We start from the raw sequence: 10,591 nt of genomic DNA, 5'->3' as shown, positions 1-10,591 counted from the left end.
CTCTGTGTGTGAGTGCATGTGATTGTGTTCATGTGTCTGTGTTAATCTCTGTGTGTGAGTGTGTGTGATTGTGTTCATGTGTCCTGTGTTAATCTCTGTGTGTGAGTGCGTGTGATTGTGTTCATGTGTCTGTGTTAATCTCTGTGTGTGAGTGCGTGTGATTGTGTTCATGTGTCTGTGTTAATCTCTGTGTGTGAGTGCGTGTGATTGTGTTCATGTGTCTGTGTTATCTCTGTGTGTGAGTGTGTGTGATTGTGTTCATGTGTCTGTGTTAATCTCTGTGTGTGAGTGTGTGTGATTGTGTTCATGTGTCTGTGTTAATCTCTGTGTGTGAGTGTGTGTGATTGTGTCCGTGTGTTTGTGTTAATCTCTCTGTGTGTGAGCAGTGGTGTAGCGGTTAACGTGCTATGCTGCGAACCCGGCGACCCAAAATCGAATCCCGCTCACGGCCAACACCGGTGACGATTATCTGAACCGGTCATGGGCATCCCCCAGGTCTACTCAGCCTCAAATGAGTACCAGGTGCGATGACTAAACATCGCCACTGGGGAGACAAAGCCACCCCCTCGTGTGCCGTGCCGGCCTTCATAGGTGCTCGCTAACAGCACTTGCCCGAACAGCCCGTGCAAGCTATGCAGGTGATCTTTGCCTCGACGTGTGAGTGTGTGTGGATTCTTGCCGTCAACTTCCAGCTGGTGTGCGTTACGACGGTGGTTTGCGGCTTGGGTGTAGAGGTGGGGTGTAATGGTGTGCGGTGGGCTTGTGTAGGAGCCAGTGGTGTGGTTTGTGGTATGGGTGTTGTATGTGTCGTGGGTAATAAACTGGAGGAAACTTTCACTTGGAGGCCACACGTTTATTTACAACATTAAACAGGTCCCTGCGGGGTGGGCTGGTAGGAACGAACAAATGAATGGCTATAATAAAATGAAATTGCGGGGGTACGATACGAAGGGAGAGTTTGAGGCCTAGTTCTAGGCTTTAGGCCTAGCTGTAGGCTTTAGGCCGCTGTGGGTTAATTTTTAATTCAAATGTTTTAATAAAAAACTATCTCAGGGAATTATAAGGGAATGTTACACTTGATAATTGGTTCTTTACCCTTCTATCTGGCAACAAAACTGACACCTTTTTACAAGGAGTCATGTTTGAATAGACCGCAACACCTGCAGTCATAATACAAACAAAAGAACATAACTCTGATAATGTGCACTGTCCTTGAAGTTGATTGGTGCACATTATCAGAGTTATGTTCTTTTGTTTGTATTATGACTGCAGGTATTGCGGTCTATTCAAACATGACTCCTTGTAAAAAGGTGTCAGTTTTGTTGCCAGATAGAAGGGTAAAGAACCAATTATCATATTTTTACTGGCAAATGAGGTTCCCATAGTGTAGATGTTACACTTGTTTAGCCAGGAAAGCCTCACTGAGTCTAAAGGTTTTTGTAGGGTCCTGCCAAGTGTTTGCAGTAGGGGGCGATGTTGCTATACCTAATCGAACATCGGACGGACGGACGATATAATCTATTGTAGGCTGGTTCACTTCGTTCCTACCAGTATAACACACAAGCTACAATACAAAGGGGGGTAACGGCCCCTTTCACTCGATGCTCTACGTAGCCGGCTAGCTTTGCCTCTTTAGGGCCGTCCATAAATGACGTCACGCACCTAGCAGGGGGGGGGGGTCAGACATTTGTGACGATGTGTGACGAGGGGGGGGGGGGGGGGTTGAGAAATGTGACGTCACATCAAAATGCGCAACTTTAAATAAATATAGACAAGTTCTACTTAATTAAATAGACTTTTTAAGAAATGTTTTCTCCTACAATATCAGAGTGCAGCGCCACATTACATACGCACTACAATGACAATAGTTTAAAGCGATTTAAAGCATGTTTTATTTTTTTTGGGGGGGCAGAGCTTTGTGACGTAATTTTTGAGTGGAGGTCTGACTTTGTGACGCCGTGTGACGAAGAGGGGGGGGGGGGTCAAAAATCGTCAAAAATTGCGTGACGTCATTTATGGACGGCCCCTTTGGCTATCTCTATAGCTACCCTGCCGTGGCTTGAGTCTTCGCTGGTGATCAGCTCGGAGCTTCACTGGAACAGCTCCAGCCTCACCCTCGTCAGGGGTTCGGCTTTACCCACAGGCAGAGGTCGCAAACGGGTTTTGATTCCTTACCCGTACCCGGCCGCACCAGGGTCGCAAACGGGTACCCTGCTACCCGTACCCGGCCGGGTACGGTAGCCGGGTATCGGGTAGGGTACGGGTATCGGGTAGGGTACGGGTATCGGGTACCCGGTTGCGACCTTTGCCCACAGGACTTTTCTCTCTTCAGGGCTCCAGATCGGTGTTCAGTCTTCAGCCGGACGGCACTGACTCGAGCCGTTCAGAGCCCTGACTTATAGACAGGGTCCCGGCTCACTCCGCTCCTGGCCACGCCTCCCTTGCAGAACCTTCCCGAAGGCCCTGGAGAATGAGCTCATCCCCCAGCCCCCTTCCGGGGACCTGGGGTCCCAACCGTTGGTCCAGATGCTCCCCCCCCTCCCAGGGAATGCCCAGGGACAACCACCAGAGGTCGCAATCGGGTACCCGATACCCGTACCCTACGCGATACAAAAAAGCAGAACGTTCGATGCAATTAGACGTATAATTAGAAATGTATGATGAACATATGTCGACTGCTCGCCACGACGAGACTGCTCCATCAGAGAGAGAGAGTTTGTGTCGTGTCGCTGTTCCCGCTCCTCCGTTGAAGAAGCGAAGACTACCACAGTGGGCTTACTGTGTGGGTCCATAGTTTGGGTTGCATGGCCACGGGCACGCCGCTGTGGCTTGTCTACGATGTACATCGATGGGTCACTACGAGTCTTTGTATGTCTACGAGTCACTTTGCATGGACCTCCGTCTTCTTCCGTACGGCAATGTGGTTCAGGAGCTCGATGGGTCTGCTGCTAGCCAGGGCGAGAGGGCTTCACCACACACCAGGCACTCATTTGAGGTTGAGTCGACCTAGGGGAGGCCCAGGACAGGTTCAGATAATCTTCACTGGTGTTTGTCGTGAGCGGGAATCGAACCCGGGTCGCCAGGTTCGTAGTGCAGTGCGCTAACCACTACACTACCGCTCCCCAAGACAGACACACACAGCCAGATGCACAGAGCCACACACAGACACACACAGCCACACACGGACAGACACACACAGCCACACAGGCAGACAAACACGGGCAGACACATAGACACAAAGACAGACAATAACAACCAGTTTAACACGTAGGCTTTCGCGACCAATATTATTCATAATCAACGTTTTTGGGTTTAGATCGCGTTATTTATAAATGTGTCGTAACCCTCCACCACCCGACACGGCCAATCAGTAAAAAAGTGTCACGTTGACAAAAGACAAATAGTTCACTACTTTAGCCCACCGGTGTGTTGAAGCGTGAAACCACAACATTTATAATTTGAGTACGCCGTTTCGCTGGAAATTGCATCCAGCATCATCGGGCAATTCGCCAGAATGGTGAGGCGCTGCTCTGTCTCCCGTTCTTATATAGAGCAGCAGCAGCAGGGTGACGTCATCATTAACTCATTAAGTCATCAGGTGCAGAGATTTGAGGGGGGGGGGGTTATTGTAATTATATACTAGATTAGTAATCAGGCAGTTGTTACGATGCGAGTTGTAGATTATTAATCACTTGGAATGTGTTTTATTGTGATTATGCTACATTAGTAATCAGTTAGTGTTTGTTTCCCTTATAAGAAATTGTAATGTATCTTATTTAATAATACGCTTCCAGGCCGCACTAAGCCTGTAGCTGTCTGAGCGATTAAAGTTATTTCTGTTTCTCTCAATTTCAATGGATTCTCTAATTAGTCTTTGCCAGTAGTAACTAGTTTTACACAACACTTCAACGTTGTCAAAATCAATTGAGTGTCCCTGTTGGCAAGCATGTTCTGCCACTGCCGACAGTTGTGTTTGCGATAGTTTAATATTTCTCTGGTGTTCATTTAGTCTTACACTAATGTTACGCCCTGTCTGTCCAATATAGCAGAGGTGAGACAAAGTCATTGTTATGCAAGTCCAAGTCGAGTCGCAAGTCATCAAATTCATGACTCGAGTCTGACTCGAGTCCAAGTCACATGACTCGAGTCCACACCTCTGCAATATAGCATCTGCCACATAAACAATTAATCCTATATACACCTTCTGTTGATAATTTAGGTAATTCGTCTTTAGTGCAAGTTACTAGTTGTTGAATTTTGTGTACTGTACCAAATCTTACTGTAATGTTTTGCTTTTGCAAAACACGGGCTAATTTGTCAGTTACTCCTGAGATAAATGGTATTTTTATTGTTTTAATAATCTGATCGCTTTCAGCAGTGTTGCTTTGCGATCGTGATTTGGCATTTAGTGCTCTGTTAATTTGAGCATTATTGTAGCCATTCTGTATTAGTGCTTCTTTAACATGTTTAATCCCTCTCTCACTAGACTTTCACCATGTGACACTGTTTTAGCCCGATGTATGAGCGTCTTGATAAGAGAGGATTTCTGAGCTGGGTGATGATGCGGATCTGCATTCAGATAGGCATCAGTGTGCGTTTGCTTTCTGTAAACGATGTGTGTTATTTTACCATTTAGGCCGTGCCCAAGTAAAATATCCAGGAATGGGAGTGTGTTATTCACCTCCATTTCCATGGTGAACTGAATGGCCGGGTTTTGTGCATTGAGATGATTTAGAAAATCGTTAAGTGTATCTTTACCATGTGGCCAGACAACCAAAGTGTCATCCACATATCTAAACCAAAAGGATGGTTTTAATGTGCTCGAGGCAAGTGCTCTTGTTTCAAAGTGTTCCATGTACAAATTTGCTATAGCAGGAGATAAAGGAGAGCCCATTGTTGCTCCCTCCCTTTGTTTAAAGAATTCGCCTCTCCATAAGAAGTAAGTGTTATTTAAACAATGGTCAGCGAGTTTCGGAATATCTTTTGGTAAACCTGTATTCTTTACCAGTGTATCAAGTAATTTAAGCGACTCGCTCACTGGAACCTTAGTGAATAGCGAAATCACATCAAAACTCATCATAATATCATTAGGGTTAAGTTTAATATCTTTGATCACATTCACAAGATGTTCTGAATTTCTTATGAATGAAGACGTCCTACCGATGTAGGGCTGTATTTGTTTAGTTACATATTTTGCTAATTTATATGTGGCAGAGCCAATTGGCTTAATTAGGAATTGCTCATTTTTTGGGATTAATGAATTTGCAATGATTGCAGTAGTCTTACGTTCCAAAGTAATAGTTGGATCTCGTTTAATTTTGATGTAGGTACTTTCCTTTAATAAATCTTTAATTTTATTATCATAATCGGCTCGTGACATTACTACAGTAGTGCGGCCCTTATCAGCTGCTAGGATTTGAATATCTTTATTTAGACGAAGCTCTCTAAGGCTTTTGCCTCCTTCGAGCTAATATTTACTTTTGGTACTTTACTATTCTCAATTATTTTGGCAAACTCGTGTCTAGTCATCTCTGCCTCATTATGTGGAAGGAGTCTTACTGCTGATTCTACCTCAGCAATTATCTCATCCACTGGAATTGTACGTGGGGTAACGGCAAAGTTAAGGCCTTTAGAAAGGACAGAAATCATGTCAGTGGTTAAATCAGTGTTAGTCAAGTTCATTACGGTTTTTTTTTAATTGCTCGTTTTTAATAGGGATTTATTTATTGTAAAGTCTAAAAAATGTGTTAATTTGGTTAGCATTTGTTATATTAAACACATTATCAGACGATTGTTGTGTTATAGTATCGATTATATTCCAATCATGCATGGACACACTATTGCTTATATCTTAATGTAAATGCTTTAGTGATTCCGAAATGTTGGATAATTCACTCCTGTTGTGTTGTATTCGAAGGACATACCTACATGGTTGATGCCTCATCGGCGGCACCACGATGCTACGGGTGTGGCGGTGTGGGGCACACCCGTAGGAGCTGCCCAAAAGAAAAGAAGGCAAAAACGGCACTGCCTGAAGCAGCACCACCACGGGAAGCAGAAACGACGCATGAACCACAAAAACAGCAACAGCAGCAGCAGCTGCAGCAGACGCCGCCGCCGCCGCAGCAGCAGCAGCAGCACATGGAGCCGCAACAGCAGCGACAACAACAACAGCAACAGCAGCAACACCCTCCCACCGACGCTGCTGTAAGCTGCACTCAAGCAATGGATGACGACGGTGTAGGGGATTTCACCGTCGTCGAGTCACGGAAACGGAAGGCCAGAAGAGACGCCGCAGCGAGAGGAGGCGGTGGTACCCAGCCAAAGCGTACCGTGGCTGCAGCGACGGCTGCAACCGAAGGCGAAAGCAGCAGCAGTAACGGCAGCAGCGATGAGCTGAACGGTCGCCACCACGCTGTAGCAGAACGTGGTGATGAGTCCGAGCCGCAGGTGGCAGCGATGGAGGACAACAATAAAGCCGACCTGCCTGGCGATAACGGATGTAAGGAGCGACCACTCAACCTGGACCCGGTGTTCCCCCCTCCCTCGGAGGGAGAGAGAGGGGGGCCGGAGGCCAACGTTGTGCTCGTCGAACATACAGAGCTTAGAGACGTCACCCTCCCCGCGCCCGACGGAGTGCTGGTGGAGGGAGCCATGAAGGGGAGCCAGATTGGGCTTGGGAGCGCTTGGGAGCGACCCGCCTCAACGGAAACCCACGCAGCCATAGAGGAGGATTCGGACGACGCGGAGTCAGAATCCGACGCTGATGAAGCCGCGAGCGAGAGGAGCTACTCCAGTGTAGCGAAGGAACGGGAGTACGCGCCCGAGGAAATCCTCCTCTACCTCAGGCGAAACTATAAAAAGCGGGGGACGAAACCTGAAGTAACCTTCCCCGACCTACAGGGCTTCCTGAAGACGTCCCGGAAAATACAGAACACGCCGAAGTCATACGACTTCACCAAGCAGGAGATTTACCGACTAAGGAAGCTGGGGCAAACACTGAAGAAGGAACACCTCTTCCTTCAGGAGCGCCCCTCTCACAATGTTGACATTACAATTGACACCTAAAACCACGATAACCCTCGGCATCAAGGTCTCGAGCCTCAACTGCAATGGAGCCAGAGGTGACGAGAGATTGCACCGCATCTGCACTTTTGTAAATGAACATAAGGCAGATGTAATACTCCTGCAGGAGACCCACCTCGACGCCACTCTTCAAAACCAGCGACAGCACCTCACAAACACCCCGGGCTTCTTCAGTCACGGGGAGGAAAACCGTGCAGGTGTCGCGATTCTGTTCAGGCAAGGGTTCACTCCAGAGGGAATAGTCTACGAAGAAATTCTGAAGGCACACCTGATTTCGGTGGACTTTGCATACAGCGTCACGAAATACAGATGCATAAACGTATACGCGTCCAGTAAAAGCAAGGAGAGAGAGGTCTTCTTCGCCAATGCATTGCGTCGCACTTTAGAAGAATGCAAAGAAGACGAGGTAATTGCGGTCGTAGGCGGGGACTGGAATTGCACCCTCGACCCAGCACTCGACCGGAATAGCCCTGAACCACACCCGGAGTCTGCATGCCCACTCGCAAACATATTACAACACTTGGGTTTCACAGACGCGTGGAGGTGACAACATCCATCCCAGCGACAGTACACGTGGTGCCGCGGGTCTACCCAAGGGAAAATAAGCCTCGCTGGACTCGATCGCGTATATATAAATGAAGAAGGGGTGAACCTGCTTGGCGACAGCAGAATAGACCCGTCCGGTTTTTCTGACCACCATCTGATCTCGGCGTCGCTGCGAGTGCCTGGAGAGTCGCGGCGCTGCCCCTATTGGCGGCTGGACGTGGGACAATTGGAGGAGAGAGATTTCAAAACAGCCTTCATGGCCTGTTGGCCGCACTGGAGGAAGGATCGGAACACCTCCGGCTCCGGCCTACAATGGTGGGAAACCCTAAAAGCGCAAGTTAGAGCTCTCGGCCTGCAGCTCGCGGGCCAGCGTGCTGCCGTTAAGCGTGATGCGGTAGGGCGCCTAGCGGACGAGCTTCTGCAACTCGAAGCCGGAATAGGTGCGGCCAAAGACACACACGAAGATAAAAACGAGCCGCTCCTCCTGTTAGAAAGGCGTCAACTCTTCAGAACCATCACAGACAAGCAAGCGCACGCCTCCTTTGTTAGAAAGAGGATGCAACACCTCACGCACGCAGACTCACCCTCAAAGTATTTTTTTGGACTTGGAAACAGCAACAGAAGTGCCCCCCCCCCCTCGCGCAACAGCAACAACATCTTAAGTCTGTTAACCGAAGGAGGGGCGATAACAACAGCCGAAGGAGAAATTAGGGAGATCGCTACGCGCTTTTACTCCAAACTACTCCAAAGCAGACATACGCAGAAGGGAGCGGTCAAAGAGCTCTTAGAAGAAGGCCCCACCCTTGGGTGCGAGGAAAGAGAAAAACTAGAAAGCCCCATCACCTTAGAGGAGTTGCGTGTCGCCATGGAAGGGCTGCCCAAAGGGAAAGTCCCCGGGAATCGACGGATTGCCAGTGGAATTCTACGCGGCGTTTTGGGACATGCTCGGCCCCTGCCTGCTGGAACTACTGGAGGAAAGCCTGAGGAAAGGGGAAATGCCTTTGAGCTGTAGAAGGGCGGTCATAACATTGCTGCCAAAAAAAGGAGACCTTCGACAAATTAGAAACTGGCGGCCCGTTTCCCTGCTGTGTACAGACTACAAAATAATCGCCAAGGCTATAGTGAACCGCCTGAAGACCGTGGCAGGTTACATCATACAGCAAGAACAGACTTATTGTGTCCCGGGCCGCTGCATTCACAACAATATAAACACGGTGAGAGACATCATATCCATAGCAGAAATGCAAAACACAAGCGCAGGGCTACTCTTCATGGACCAAGAGAAAGCCTTTGACAGGGTAGACCATGAGTACCTAAGACAACTCCTACTCTCTCTCGGATTCGGAACTACCTTTACAACATACATCTAAACTACTATACACCAACATACACAGCACTCTCAAGATCAATCAACGCCTGGGCCGTCCTTTCCCTGTAACGAGAGGAGTAAGGCAAGGATGTCCCCTGTCAGGGCTCCTCTATGCTTTAGCTCTAGAGCCGCTCCTCAGAAGCCTGAGGAGAACACCCTAACCATGCTGGAAATTCCAGGACCCGACAAAGCGAGCGTCAAGCTCTCGGCATACGCGGACGACATATGCGTAATAGTTAACAAGCAGGAAGATGTCGCCGCGCTATGCCATGCAGTGGGAACATACGAAAACGCCACAAGTGCTAAAGTCAACTGGCAGAAATGCACGGCGCTGAGAGTCGGACCATGGAATCCCACGCGACCGGCGGCCCTCCCAGGCGGGGTAACGTGGCAGGAGGACGGGGTCCAATATCTCGGTGTTTACCTAGGCAAACCTCAGACGGTCCAAAAAAAACTGGACAGAACTACTTGAGAAGCTTGAGGCCAAGCTGGGAGCGTGGGTACATCTCCTCCAACGCTTGTCCTTTCGAGAAAGAACGCTGATCGAAAATATTCTAGATTTGAAGCTTTCGTGACTGCAAGGATTCATATTCTTAGGCTTTTTCGGTAAAGCCTCACCTTACCATATTAATAAAAAGTATGCGGCCCTTGCCCCACCACCTTCTCCAACCATTATATAAACGGAGTGGTAGCTCCTGCAATCTCTCATTTACTTGATACAGCTGTCGTGGCTGTGACGGTACCACCTGAAGACGGAAGCTTGTGTTGCCTCCGAAACGTCGTGATTTTTATTTTATTTTACTTTTTAATGTTTTTTTACCTACGTGACTTTACCGAAAAAACCTAAGAATATGATCGCAAATAACCTTGCTGCCTCAATACTGTGGCACAGAACAAAAGCCCTCCACCCCCCGGGATGGCTGACAGCGAAAGCAAACAAAGCGCTTGCCTCCTTCGTCTGGGCAGGCAAGCACTGGCTTAAACCGGGTGTCCTCCATCTGCCGCTAAACGAAGGCGGACAGGGCCTGACAGACGTCGCCGCCCGGATCATGGTCTTTCGACTTCAAGCCGTGAACAGCCTACTCCATAACCCGGAAGAGGCGCCATGGAAATCGCTGGCCATCGCCCTGCTGAGGCACGCGGGAGAGGACGAATAGGGTACGGGAAAGAACTTTTCCTCACGGATCTTGGTCAAATTGACTGCAGGGGGCTGCCACTCTACTATCGCAGCATAACAGAAGCGTGGCGAAGCCTGGAGTGGAACAGGACAAATCCATACTGTAGCATGAGCGCCTTCATAAAGGAACCCCTATTTTTCAACAACTTATTCATGGAGCTTCGGCAGGAGAAAACAATGGCACTTCGTTTCGCCACAGCCGGAGTGCGGACGGTCGGAGACCTCGTAGAAGATCGCGGAGGCCGCCTTCAATGGAAAAGTGCGGCTGAAATAAGCCGTACCGCGGGCCTCCGCACCATACTGGCCGGGGAAAAGATACTACGCACAACACTCGCAGCGGCAAAGACCCTGAAACTGCAACTGAACACACCCAGAGACGCAGACATCGCTCGCCCATCCCCTCCCGCCTTCTC

The sequence above is a fragment of the Lampetra planeri genome, chromosome 62 (assembly GCF_965212315.1).
Source record: "Lampetra planeri chromosome 62, kcLamPlan1.2.h2, whole genome shotgun sequence".
Classification (NCBI taxonomy): Eukaryota; Metazoa; Chordata; class Hyperoartia; order Petromyzontiformes; family Petromyzontidae; genus Lampetra; species Lampetra planeri.
This window is presented reverse-complemented; position numbering follows the sequence as displayed.